The 12,332-nt window shown below is 45.6% G+C and overlaps 1 pseudogene; it reads right to left on the reverse strand.

The window, feature by feature from the left end:
• LOC138993490 (swi5-dependent recombination DNA repair protein 1 homolog pseudogene) overlaps positions 1–11,897 on the reverse strand; it is a 42,575-nt pseudogene extending 30,678 nt beyond the window's left edge.
• Positions 11,898–12,332: the final 435 nt, after the last annotated feature.

Below are 12,332 nucleotides of genomic sequence, written 5' to 3' on the forward strand. Positions count from 1 at the left end.
GATTGAAATACAGGCTCTAAAGATAATCAGGAGGAACAGACAGTGAATGGAATGGGGACAACTTGAGTGTAGTTGGTCAGGACAGACCTCAAAATCCAAATATATTTGTCATGGCTTTTCCTTAAATAGGAAGAGGCTATTGTCTTTTGCTCTGGGGGTGAGGGTGGGGGCGTGTGAGGTGGACACATAACCCCAGCATAGCACCAGCCTTTCTGGGAGAGGATGAGGCTATTTCAAGACTCTCATGGCCTTGGGAGGAGCTCAGTAGCAGCTCCTGGGCCAGGCTCCCACACTCTTCCTCAACTTTTAGGGCGCCAGTGACTACATCCCATAGTTTGTTTCTTGCTTAGACCCCTTTCTGATGGTTGCTCAGGAATGCCTTATAATTTCCCAGCTCACGTTTTCATTTTGAACATGTCCTATGTAGTAATAAAGTTATCTGTTATTTCCCTTGTGTTCCAAGAATTTTATATGGCCACAATTTTTATTGATGACAAAGTCAAACTAATGATATTCTGGACACAATCACAGTGCTTTATCAAACACTGTAGGGCTGTGCTAACCTTCTGGCTGTCATGTTTTAGCACGCCAGGGTCTGATGGTGTTCAATATGAGACACATGTCAACCTTGTCTGTAACAACTCTTCTCAGCCCCCCAGAGATATGTCAAAGTGTTCAACCTCGGTTCTATCCCGGAGCTTTACAAGCCACTCAGCTCCTGCAGTCTAAAGTCAGTACATAAATATATACTATCTTCATAAAGGAAGTGTACACACACACACACACACACACACACACACACACACTTTCATGTAAGTTACACTCCACATGTGGGATTGTTTGCTTAACCTGCCTGTTTCTGTTCCCAAATATCTCACAGCTCTTTCCATACTAATCTTTTGCTTTTTCTCATTGTTGTAGACTGTACTTGTTCCTTAGACATGATGCTTGGGGCCCCTCCCTCCCGTCTAACTGTGTCTCACACCTACCTTCACATGTCAGTGCTTTCTGGTTGCCAAGGGAAACCAGCCTCCCCTGGCAGTGCCCCTGCTGGATGAGGCCCCAGGGAATAACATTGGGGGACATGGGTAAAAATGTATGTTTCCCTGCTTTACGTACACTATCTACATGACTTCCTTATTTATAAATGACAGATTGGGGGACAATTATTCTTATTCAAAAGCATTTTTTCACTTATAAAACTTCATCATAGAATTTTCCTCATAATTGTAAGTATAATTTGAATACCAAGAGTTTAATTTATATAAAGGTTTTCAGAAATACACTGTGTAAAATTGAATTTCTATTATTATGCCCTTCAAAAATTATTATTATTATTTAGGTTGAGTGATGAATGATACCTGCTTGGTCATATATAGCATGACTAAATCTATATTACACTAATAGAATGTTTGCTTTTTTAAAATGGTAGGATAAGTGAATTTTCTCCTCTCTCATCTAAACTGGAAAATTCTGTGATGAAGTAGAGGATTATAGCTATCGGTTTAGTGTGTTTGGGGATAAACTGTCTTTCTGGGTAAAAGGATGATTTGAAATCAAAATGGCATATTCTTTGAGATTTAAAGAGTGGTGGTGGGAAAATTTGTATTGATCTATGCACTTTTTTTTTTTTTTTTTTTTTTTTTGCCTAACATGCCTAACATTTATTATACTCTTTAAAAATTTTTTAAAGTGTAGTTGACATACAATATTATTAGCTACAGGTGTACAACATAGTGATTGGACATTTATATAGTGTTATCATCACTGTAGTCTAGTAACATCTGTCACCAGACCAAGTTACTTCAGGGTTACTGACCATATTCCCTGTGCTGGACATTACACTCTGGTGAGATGGGTGACTATTGTTCGGGGGTGTCTACTCCACCATAATAACCTTAATCACCATGTAAATGAAAGGTAGTGTTTTCTGACATTATCTGAAAGTGCTCAGGGGTGACACCTGTAGAGGATACCTTCCTGTTTTTCTTTTGAGTTGCTTTCAGTTTTCAGGAATCCCTGGGGTCCTCGTTTCCTCATAGGATGAATCAATGGTGACTTGCTTATCCTTGCAGGATTGGGATTGTGGTGGAATAAAAAGTAGAGACCACGATCTCATGGGAACATATCACGACATAAGTGAACGTAAAATGCATCACCTATCGATAACCCACTTGAACTGGTAACGAATATGCAACCAGGTGCAGAGAGCACCGTGTCCGATTGCAGCCTGTCTACCCGAGGCCCAGTTTCGGATGCGCTTCCCAATGGTTGTGATTTCCCATCTGTCTTTTCCCAGGTCAAACCTGCCTTGTGATGTGTTCCAGCTGGGGTGGGGCTCCAGGGTCTGCGCTGCTGGCTGCTTCCGGTGTGCACTGAGGAGCCACAGCTGCCACAGCTACATCCCAGCTCTGACAGTAGGTATCTGCCAGCTGTTTTCACTCAGCATCTGGAAGCCCGAGCTGCTCAGCAAGACTGTCCTGGGCTCCCTGGATCCCTCCTGAGATGCTACAGTGCCCCTGCCTGCTCCCCGTGGGCATCGCATGGTGAATGAGGTGCCAGCTCCAACCAACCACTAGGTAGCAGCCTTGTCGGTACTGCCGTCTGTTCCTCCTACAACTGGCGGAGACCCAGGAGAACTTCCCTGAGATGTCCTCTTCAGTCAGAAAAAGGAAGTGAAGTGTGGAGAACCTGGTCCAACTCCACAATATTTTCCTCCTAATCACCGCCAGGATTTACTGTTTCCACGGGGCTCAGCTGATGCTTGCTTTCAGCCAAGGGACTGTTACTCCTTCCCTCTCTCAAGGGAAGTCATGGCTTAGAATGTCTGGAGCTTTGATTTGTGACTTTGAAATCCTTTCCTGATTGGACAACGTTTTTGTTTGCAAAAGAGTTACCGGTCAGACCATGTAAAAATATAAACAGTGCATGAGAGAGAGAGCAGCCACATTGAAAAGGAATACAAGTGTATATATTTCTGTATGGTTGTATCATCTATCATGTTTTCCCTCCTTGTCTCTCTCAATGCCTGACCATCCTTTTTAGTTAACTGAAAAAATCTTTTTCATTAAACATCAGCTTTGTTTTGTTCTGGTCCCTTAAACTATTTATATGCACCCTTTCATCCCTTCCTTAACAAGAGAGTAAGAAATTGCCATCTTCTTTTCTAAGGTTAACCCCCTACCTGGGTCCCATGCCTGAATAATTTACTTATCAATTATTTATAAAGAGCCTTGGACAGACTAGGCGTTAGGTAAGAAGCAGAGGACCAATGTGCACAAGTCGGAATGGTCCCTGGCCTCATGGAGTGCCTGGCCTTGCTTGGCAGATTATTTTCTCAGTCATCACCCTCCCATTGTTCCCACTTCCACTTCCTTTTTAACTCATTCTGCCCTCCCTGCCTTAAAATTGTTCCTATTTCAAAAAAATATGTATATATTTTTTGCTTATTCCTGATGCTCCATTTAGCTATTCCCCCGTTTCTCTTTTTTCCCCCTCTCTATCTGCTCACTCATTTCTCCTTCACTGGTTTTCAGAAATTTGACTAACCCAGATATTTTTTTTTGATGAAGCTTGCCTGATCACCAGAATAAAAGGAACCTGTTACAATGTCAATTCCCGAGTCCATCTTTGGAAGTTTCTGGTACAATATGTCTGGCCCGGAACCAGGGAATCATTTTAATAAGCCACATCATGTCAGGCAAGTTGGTTCACACTGGGCTCCATGCCTTACAACTCTGTTTCCCCATCTGTCTCTTTTACATAAACTGGACACTCCCTGTGCTACACTCTCCAGCCCTTGCTCTTCTCTCCTTCCCTCCTCTCCTCCAGGGAGCCCACCCAGAGACCACCCAGATATTAAGGCCCCAGCTTGACGATCCAATCACTGGTCCATATCTAGAACCTGAATTTTGTTATCACCTCATTTCCCAGACTTCACTTCCCCTTTCTTGCCTGCTTAGTGGGTATTTCCCTGTATGTTTGTATGTTCCACCGTCATTCACATTCAGCCTGTTGAACTCATCAATGACTGCATCCCCAGACTGGGTCTCTTGGCTCTCTGGTTTCTATTCATGATACCATTTCCTCATTCATCTGGGCTTAAAAGCTCAGTATCACCCTTGATTCCTATCTCTTTTCCATCTTACATCCAACCAGACACTGTCCTGCTAACTCTCTCTGCATAGCATCTCTCAGATCTCTTTCTTTCTATTTTACTGCCATTGCCACTGTTAAGGTCTTTTTTACTTCGTATCACAACTGCTGCTATAACTGTCTGCCTTATTCCCCTGATTTCGGACTCTTCAGAGACTCAAATTTATCCCACACTATCCTACTGCTCCATTTTCACCAGGGTGCCCACATTCTAATTTAAAAGGAGAAAGCAATCCATCAAGGGGACACACTCACATGCTGTAGGCAGCTAATATGCTTCTCAAAGGCAAGCTACATAGCAGGCTGTTGAACAAAATAGTTTCTAGTACTTAACGTGACCAACGTCATCTTAAGAAGCAAGTTGTTCTCAGTGACCTCCTGTTCACCCCGGGAGGGGTGGCCCGTCACCTGAAAGGAATATTCTTACCTAGATAAGTAGGCCCATTAAGTTTATTACTGTTTGGAGTATGAAGCTCTTATCAAGTGCGTGCCACATGGCTATAAGCCAGCTGTGTCCCTAGAGGCTGTATACAGGGGTGGCAAAAATAAGTTTACAGTTGTGAGGAAGTGAGTTTATTGCATGATTTATTCATAGTACAACTGTAAAACTACTTTTGCCTACCCCTGTGTAAAAAGCCCCCAGCCACTTTTGGGTGAGAGATCCAGGAGGTCCACTGTCTAGCTGCTGCCCAAGACCCTGCTTCTGTCTGTAAATTTCCTTAATAAACTCCTTGTTTACTTGTGGAGTTGTCAGCCTCTTTCTTCGGTATCTCCTTTGGAGGTCAATTCCAGCTCAACTTGGGAAATTTCCTGCCAGAAATCTAATTGTAATCAGAAGGATGATTGGTATTTGTGGCAGCAGAGCAGGGGAGTTAATTACGGCATTGGGCTGTGGAATGGTATAAAGAGAAGTTAGCTGGATACACTGGCCTCCACAAGAAAGATAAATGCACTTGCTGCTCAGACTAGACCTATGTCCTTGCCCCAGCACACCTTCTTTGTGGACTGTGCTTGGATGGACAAGGCTGACAATACCTCTGTGATAGTAATTTTTCAATGCTTCCATGGTGCCAACCTCTCATGAGCTGCCCCTTGAAGATGTCAGCACATCCATTGTTACCATCAAATTAGGTGGCCTGGGAACTGACCTCTCATTTGTGTTACCTTTACATATCTTTGTGTGGACCCACTACAAATTGATTGTAATGTTAATTCCTGAGTGGTGGCCTGATTCTCCTCATTTTCAAGTTCTTAGTGGAAGATAGGATCCCAATATCCACTATCTATCAAGAATAGCAATATAAGAATGTAAATAAAATTAGGAGAAAAATTGCCTATACTCTCATGCCATAGCATGATTATTATTAACATTTTTGTGCATTCTCTAACTTACTATGCATTTTACCACATTATAATTATAGTATAACATCCATGGAGGATGCTCTTCCCTTCACTTCACCTTTTCCAAAGAAATACAGTAAACAGCTGCAAATAGAAACTAAGAGGCTAGAAAACATGAAAGAAAACAAACACTGAGAAATAGGAGGGCTGATAAGGGCAGGTATAATGAGGAGATAATAGTGAATTGAAATAAATTGTGCGTGAGAGGTGCGACTAAAGTGGTTGGCAAGTCCTTCCCACAAAATCAATAATAAAACTGGACTAAATTGTCAAAACCATTTCTGGTTCAGGAAATAAACCAGAAACACACAAAACATTGAAGTGCGTTTATTGATTTTAAAAATCACACAAAAAAATCCCCCTGAATTTCATGTATGAACAGTAAAAGAATATAAGCATTCTTGTCCAACAAGGCTGCCTTCTCCACCCTCCTCCAGCTCAGTAGGTGTGATGGTTTTACTGGGACGGGACTAACCAAAAACACCAGCAGCTCCACTGGTGGGGGCAGATTTGACTTTGAGCAGAGGGAGAAAAATCCATACTCAGTGGCATTGCCAGTAAAAGTAGCTAACTTGGTAAGAAATGAGCAGGCAGATTTGAGGTTATAGTCCTGGTTGGAGGAACCACAGACTGAGATTCTCCAGATATTTAACACGGTGATCTTAAAACTCAGAGAGCCACAAAAGTGGCAGATAAACTCTCTTTACCACCTGGCTGACTATAACCTCCTCATTATACCTGCCCTTACCAACCTTCCCATGCATGCAGCTCATTGGAAGGCTGCGTGCCTGTTCCAGGAAGATGTGAGAGGGCCAGTGGACAGTGAAAGCCAGCAGACATGAAAATGCCTGAACTTCTAATGTGTTTCCAAACCAAACTTGGATGTACTGGCACAAGGTGGAAACCTAATGGGCATAAGATGTTTGAGCGTAGCCTTTAACCAACTATTGGCTGACTACGAAGTCACGCAAACACTGGAAAGTCAATCTAGAAAGTAAGAATAAGAATATAAACAATATTCAGAGACATCAGCAGCTGCACATCACGAGCCTTATAGATCTGGTAGATTTAGTCGAGGGAAAATTAGTAAAAACAAACCAAACCAACCAAACCAGAAAAAATAAATCAGCAATGATTCCCACAGACAAAACTCAGAATCCAGACCTACTACATATATTATCTAAAATGCTCAGTATTCAAGAAAATATTATGCAGAGTCACACAGAGAAACAGGAAAGTGTAACCCACACTCGAGGGAAGAAAACCGCATAGATTATCCTTGAGTAGACTCAGATGTTGTGTTTAGCAGACCAAGATGTCAAGATGTCAGCTGTTATATAGATGTTAAAGAACTAAAAGAAACCATGTTTAAGGAATTTAAAAAGTTAGGTAGTGTCTCAAATAGTAAATACCAATAGACACAAAAATTTGAAAAAAGAATCAAGTGCAAGTTCTAGTGCTAAAAGCTATTAATTGAAACAAAAAATACCCTAGATTCAACAGCGAAATTAAAATGGCAACGTGAAAAATCATTGATCTTATAGATACATCAATTAAATGTATTCAATTTAAAGGACACAGACAGAAAAGACACTCAGAGGTCTGTAGGAGAACATCAAGTTTATCAATATATGAGTAATAGGAGTCCCAAAAGGAGAGGAGAAAGAGGCAGAAAAATATTTGAAGAAATAATGAACAAAACATTTCAAATTTGATTATATATATATATATATATATATATATATATATATATAGGCTCAACAAACAGTAATAGAAGTGAACATCCTTAATCCAGTAAACAGCACCTATTAAAAACCTATAGTTAACATTATATTTCATCATGAAAGACAGAATGCTTTTCTCTAAAGATCAGGAACAAGATGTGGATGTTTACTATCACCATATTATTCAGCATTGTATTGGAAGTTCCAGGACATCTACACTAATCTACACTAATAAAAGAGAAACGTGGTAATTAGCGTACGACCGCTACCCTTTTCATTGGCTAATCAGTGAGTATATGCAAATTAACTGTCAGCCAAGATGGCGGCAGGCAGCCAGGCACTGAAGCGAGCATGAGGCTTGCTTGCTGCGGACTCCAACATTCCCCGCCTCACTTGCCGGCCTCTCAACTGCAACTCTAAGCAACTATGTACTATGTTGTAAATAAGAAGCTAAACAAAACTCCAGAAACCAGCCGGACTGAAAGCCAGGAGGACCGAAACATTGTATCCATGTTTTCAGCAGCGAGGCCTCAGAGTTAAAGCTGGCCGAGAATAAAAAAAAAAAAAAGAAAAGAAAACAAGGAGCTGTTGGAAGCTTTAGTCACTCGCCACCCGGAAAGCAGCCCTCAGCCCCTCAGCCAGACTGGCCAGGCACCCCAGTGGGGACCCCCACCCTGATCCAGGACACCCTTCAGGGCAAACCAGCCAGCCCCTACCCGTGCACCAGGCCTCTATTCTATATAGTAAAAGGGTAATATGCCTCCCGGAACCAGGATCAGTGGAGCAGCGAGGCTCCCGGCACAGGGATCAGCGTGACAGGGGGCAGCGCCCAAACCCCCTGATCGCTCTGCGGCTCTGTGTGTGACAGGAGGCGGGGCCACAACCTCCCTATACGCCCTGCTCTGTTCGTGACAGGGGAAGGCACTCCAACCCCCTGATCAGCGCTGCTCTGTGCCTGATAGGGGGGAGCTCTCCAATCCCCTGATTGCCCTGCGGCTCTGTGTTTGACAGGGGGGAGCTCCCCAACCCCCTGATCGGCCCTGCTCTGTGTGTGACAGGGTAGAGCCATAACCTCTCCATCGGCCCTGCCCTGAGTGTGACAGTGGTGGCGCCCCAACCCCCTGATCAGCCCTGCTCTGTGGGTGATAGAGGGTGGCGCCCCAACCCCCCTCCACGGGCCTTGCTCTGTGTGTGACAGGGTAGAGCCATAACCTCCCCATTGGCCCTGCCCTGAGTGTGACAGGGTGCAGCGCCCCAACGCCCTGATCCGCCCTGCTCTGTGTGTGACAGGGGGCGGTGCCCCAGCTCCCCTATCGGCCCTACTCTGTGAGTGACAGGGGGGAGCTCCCCAACCCCCTGATTGACCCTGCTCTGTGTGTGACAGGGTACGGAGCCCCAACCCCCCTGATGGGCCCTGCTCTGTGAGTGACAGGGGGCAGCGCCCCAACCCCCTGATCGGCCCTGCTCTGTGAGTGACAGGGGGTGGTGCCGCAACCTCCCCATCGACCCTGCCTTGAGTGTGACAGGGGGCGGTGCCCCAACCCCCCAATCGGCCCTACCCTGAGCGTGACTGAGGGTGGCATCGCAACCTCCAGATCCGCCCTGCTCTGTGCACGATGGGGTGGCACCCCAACTCCCTAATCGGCCCTACTCTGAGCCTGACCAGGGGCTGCACTTAGGGATTGGGCCTGCCCTGTGCCACCGGGGAGCAGGCCTAAGCCAGCAGGTCGTTATCTCCCGAGGGGTCCCAGACTGCGAGAGGGCACAGGCCGGGCTGGGGGACCCCCCTTCCCCCCTCCCCCGAGTGCACAAATTTTTGTGCACCAGGCCTCTAGTCTACACTAATAAAAGAGAAACATGGTAATTAGCATATAACCACTACCCTTTTCATTGGCTAATCAGTGAGTATATGCAAATTAACTGTCAGCCAAGATGGCGGCAGGCAGCCAGGCAGCTGAGAACAGGATGCTTGGTTGCCCCAGCGATAGAGGAAACCAAGGTTCCCGCCTGCAGCTGCGGGGCTCTGAGCTCCTGAAGTAACAGCTCCAAAAGATACAATGTTTCAATTATAGAAGCTAAAAGATGGTGGTTAATCTGCATACTCAGGCTCCAAGCGGTAGAGCTAAGCCAAACAGCCCTGAAGCCCCAGAGCAGAGAGGCCTCATTGCCCGGGGATCAGCAGAGCCGTGAGGCCTCCCGGCCCCGGGATCGGTGGAGCCGAGAGGCCTCCCAGCCCCTTGATCAGCGGAGCCGAGAGGCCTCCCAGCCCAGGATCAGTGGAGCCGAGAGGCCTTCGGGCCCTGGGATCAGGGGAGCCGAGAGGCCTCCCGGCCCGGGGATCAGTGGAGCCTGATGAAAGCCCTGTGTGTTTATGCACCCTGGGGGTTCAGAGGTCCTGTCCTAGGCAGAGGCCTATGGTGAAATTTCCGACTCTGAGAAGCAGCCTACGGGCTGGAAGGCGGCTCCTGTGACCTCAGTGCTGGAGAAGACCATTAAGCAGAAAACTAAAGAAACCGATTTTACATCATTTCCCAGGTGTAGAACAGTTGGCATGTAAGCCCCTGACCAGTGCCCAGCCTCTCCTCTGTCAGTCTATCTCACTCTTAGGTACCATGTTCTTTGTTCTGTCTTAACTGCAACTCATTTTTAAACTAGATTGCTTTTAAAAGAAGACTAAATAAAGTTTCCCTTAAGTTATTTAGGTGGTGCTGGGGCTGCTGGGGCTGCTGGGGGCCTGATAGAAGACACAAACACGCAACGGGGGGCCTGTACCCAGCAGCCCCAAGGCCCGCCACCTTGGTGCTGGGGCTGCTGGGGGTATCAGAGACACAAACCCGCAGGCCCAGCACCCAGCAGACCCAAGGCCTTCGTGGCAGCACTAAGGAGCAGCAAGCCAAGTGGTAGGAAGCAGCAAGCAGGTGGGCAGTAACAAGGGAGGGGTCCCGGACTGCAAGAGGGCACATGCTGGGCTAAGGGACACCCCACCCATCCCCAGTGCACGAATTTCGTGCACCGGGCCTCTAGTCCTATATAATAAAAGACTAATATGCAAATAGACCGAACTGCGTAACAACCAAAACAACCAAACAACTAGTCACTATGATGTGCACTGACCACCAGGAGGTGTGCGTGGAACATGGCTGACGTCAGTTGCAGTGGGATGGTGGAGCAGGTGAGCGGGGGTGCCAAACCATGGTGGAGTGCTGGTAGCTGTCATCGGGGTGAGCCTCTGATGGTTATTGAAAATCCTTTGCTCCCACACACCACAGTCCTGTCTGGCGCTTGCACCTGCTGCCGATGCCGGCCCTGCTCACACCCGCTGCCAGCGCCAGAGCCGCTGCTCACACCCACTGCCGGCGCCTGACGCCATCAGCGGGTGCGAGTGGAGACTGCTGGCCCCAATTGCCCCTCAGGGCTTCTCCACCTCCCCCTGCTCCTGAGAGGCAATAGGGGCAGCAGCTGCCACTCACACCAGCTGAGAGCGTTGGCCCCACTCACACCCGCTGCTCGTGCTGGCCCCGATCACTCTGCACCTTCAGCAGGTGCGAGCTGTGAAGGCATCATCAGCGATTGGGAGCGGTGGTGGCGGGAGCAGGGCTGCCAGCAGACAGGGGACCGAGGGCCAGGGTGGAAGGGGCTGAGACCCGTCTCTGTGCCTATCGCAGCCTCTCGCGGCCCACAGTTCCTTTCAAAGTGCACGGATTTGTGCACTGGGCCCCTAGTGTAATAATAAAAAAGAATGAAGGAAGGAAAGAGGGAAGGAAGGAAGGAAAAAGGAGAGAAAAAAGAGAAAGAAAAGAGGGGGAGAAAAAGGGAGGCGAAGGAAAGAAAAGGAAGTTGGAAGGAAGGGCATCTAGATTTGAAAGGAAGAAGTAAAACTTTTTTTTTTTTTAACTTTCAGACAACATTATCTTGTATGTAGAGAATTCTAATGTCTATTAAGTGGTGACTAGGAGAACAAAGTGTGGTATATTTTTACAGTGGAATACTATTTGCCAGTAAAAAGGAAAGAATGACTTATACATACTACAACAGCAATAGACCTAAAAGACATTTTACCAAGTGAAAGAATCTAGACATATTGCGGATTCTATTTCTATAAAATTTCCAGAGAAGACAATTCTGCTTATAGAAAAAGTAGATCACCTGTTTTTAGGAAAAGTTCACCCTTTTAGGAAAGCCATACTTGTAAAATAATAGGGAAGGAAAAAAACCAAACCCAAAGTTATTTAGTCCTTGACTCTTCTTACATCTCTCCAAGAATAAGTAGATAATGAATTCTCTTGAGTAATTGTGGTTAATGAGTTGGAAGAATGGAGCCAGATAGATAGCAAAATGGCATTTTTCTTCCCTAAAGTGAAATTTCAAAGCTGGCATTTCTTATACAGCCAAGCATTTCCTAAAAGTAGTTCACAGTCATCTCTGCTGAAATACTGAGGAATCGCCATGTCGTCATTCCTCTCTGACTTGTGATATGTGCAATGATGTAATGCAAGTGATTATTTCTGCTTAGAGACCTCAAACTCGCGCGAATAATATTTTCTAGACCTGAATCCCAATTGTTTACAAATTAATTACATCACATATCTATGCTTCACTTACCTGCACAGTGATCATGTAACGCTGAAGGAAATGTGATTATATTCTACCTGTATTAATTCAGAGCACAGTTGTCTGATCATTAGTTTGAGTCCCTCAGACAGAATCATCAAGAAACTATAATGCAGTTCCTGTCTTCTCCTAACATAGTCTGTATTCTGCTGGTGATAAACTGTATTCTGTTGGCAACAAAATGATTGCTCAACAGGACAAATGTGGTATTATTTTCTAATTATAAGCCTGAGACCAGTCTCTAAGGTTGTTTCGTGTACACCAACCTTCAGCATTCCCACAGCCAGCCATGAGTACTTATGTAATAATCATCTGTGCCCAATCATTAAGGGAGACTTTGTTCATGACCTTCTGAGATGCATTCTGTTCGATAAGCAGGGTTGGTGGACTCTTGGCCAGAACGCAAGTGACAGAAAACACTTCTGTTATAGTGAATGCCCT

Source organism: Myotis yumanensis, unplaced genomic scaffold (assembly GCF_028538775.1).
Source record: "Myotis yumanensis isolate MYYU_CA2020_CCGP unplaced genomic scaffold, mMyoYum1.0.hap1 SCAF_15, whole genome shotgun sequence".
NCBI classification, from domain to species: Eukaryota; Metazoa; Chordata; class Mammalia; order Chiroptera; family Vespertilionidae; genus Myotis; species Myotis yumanensis.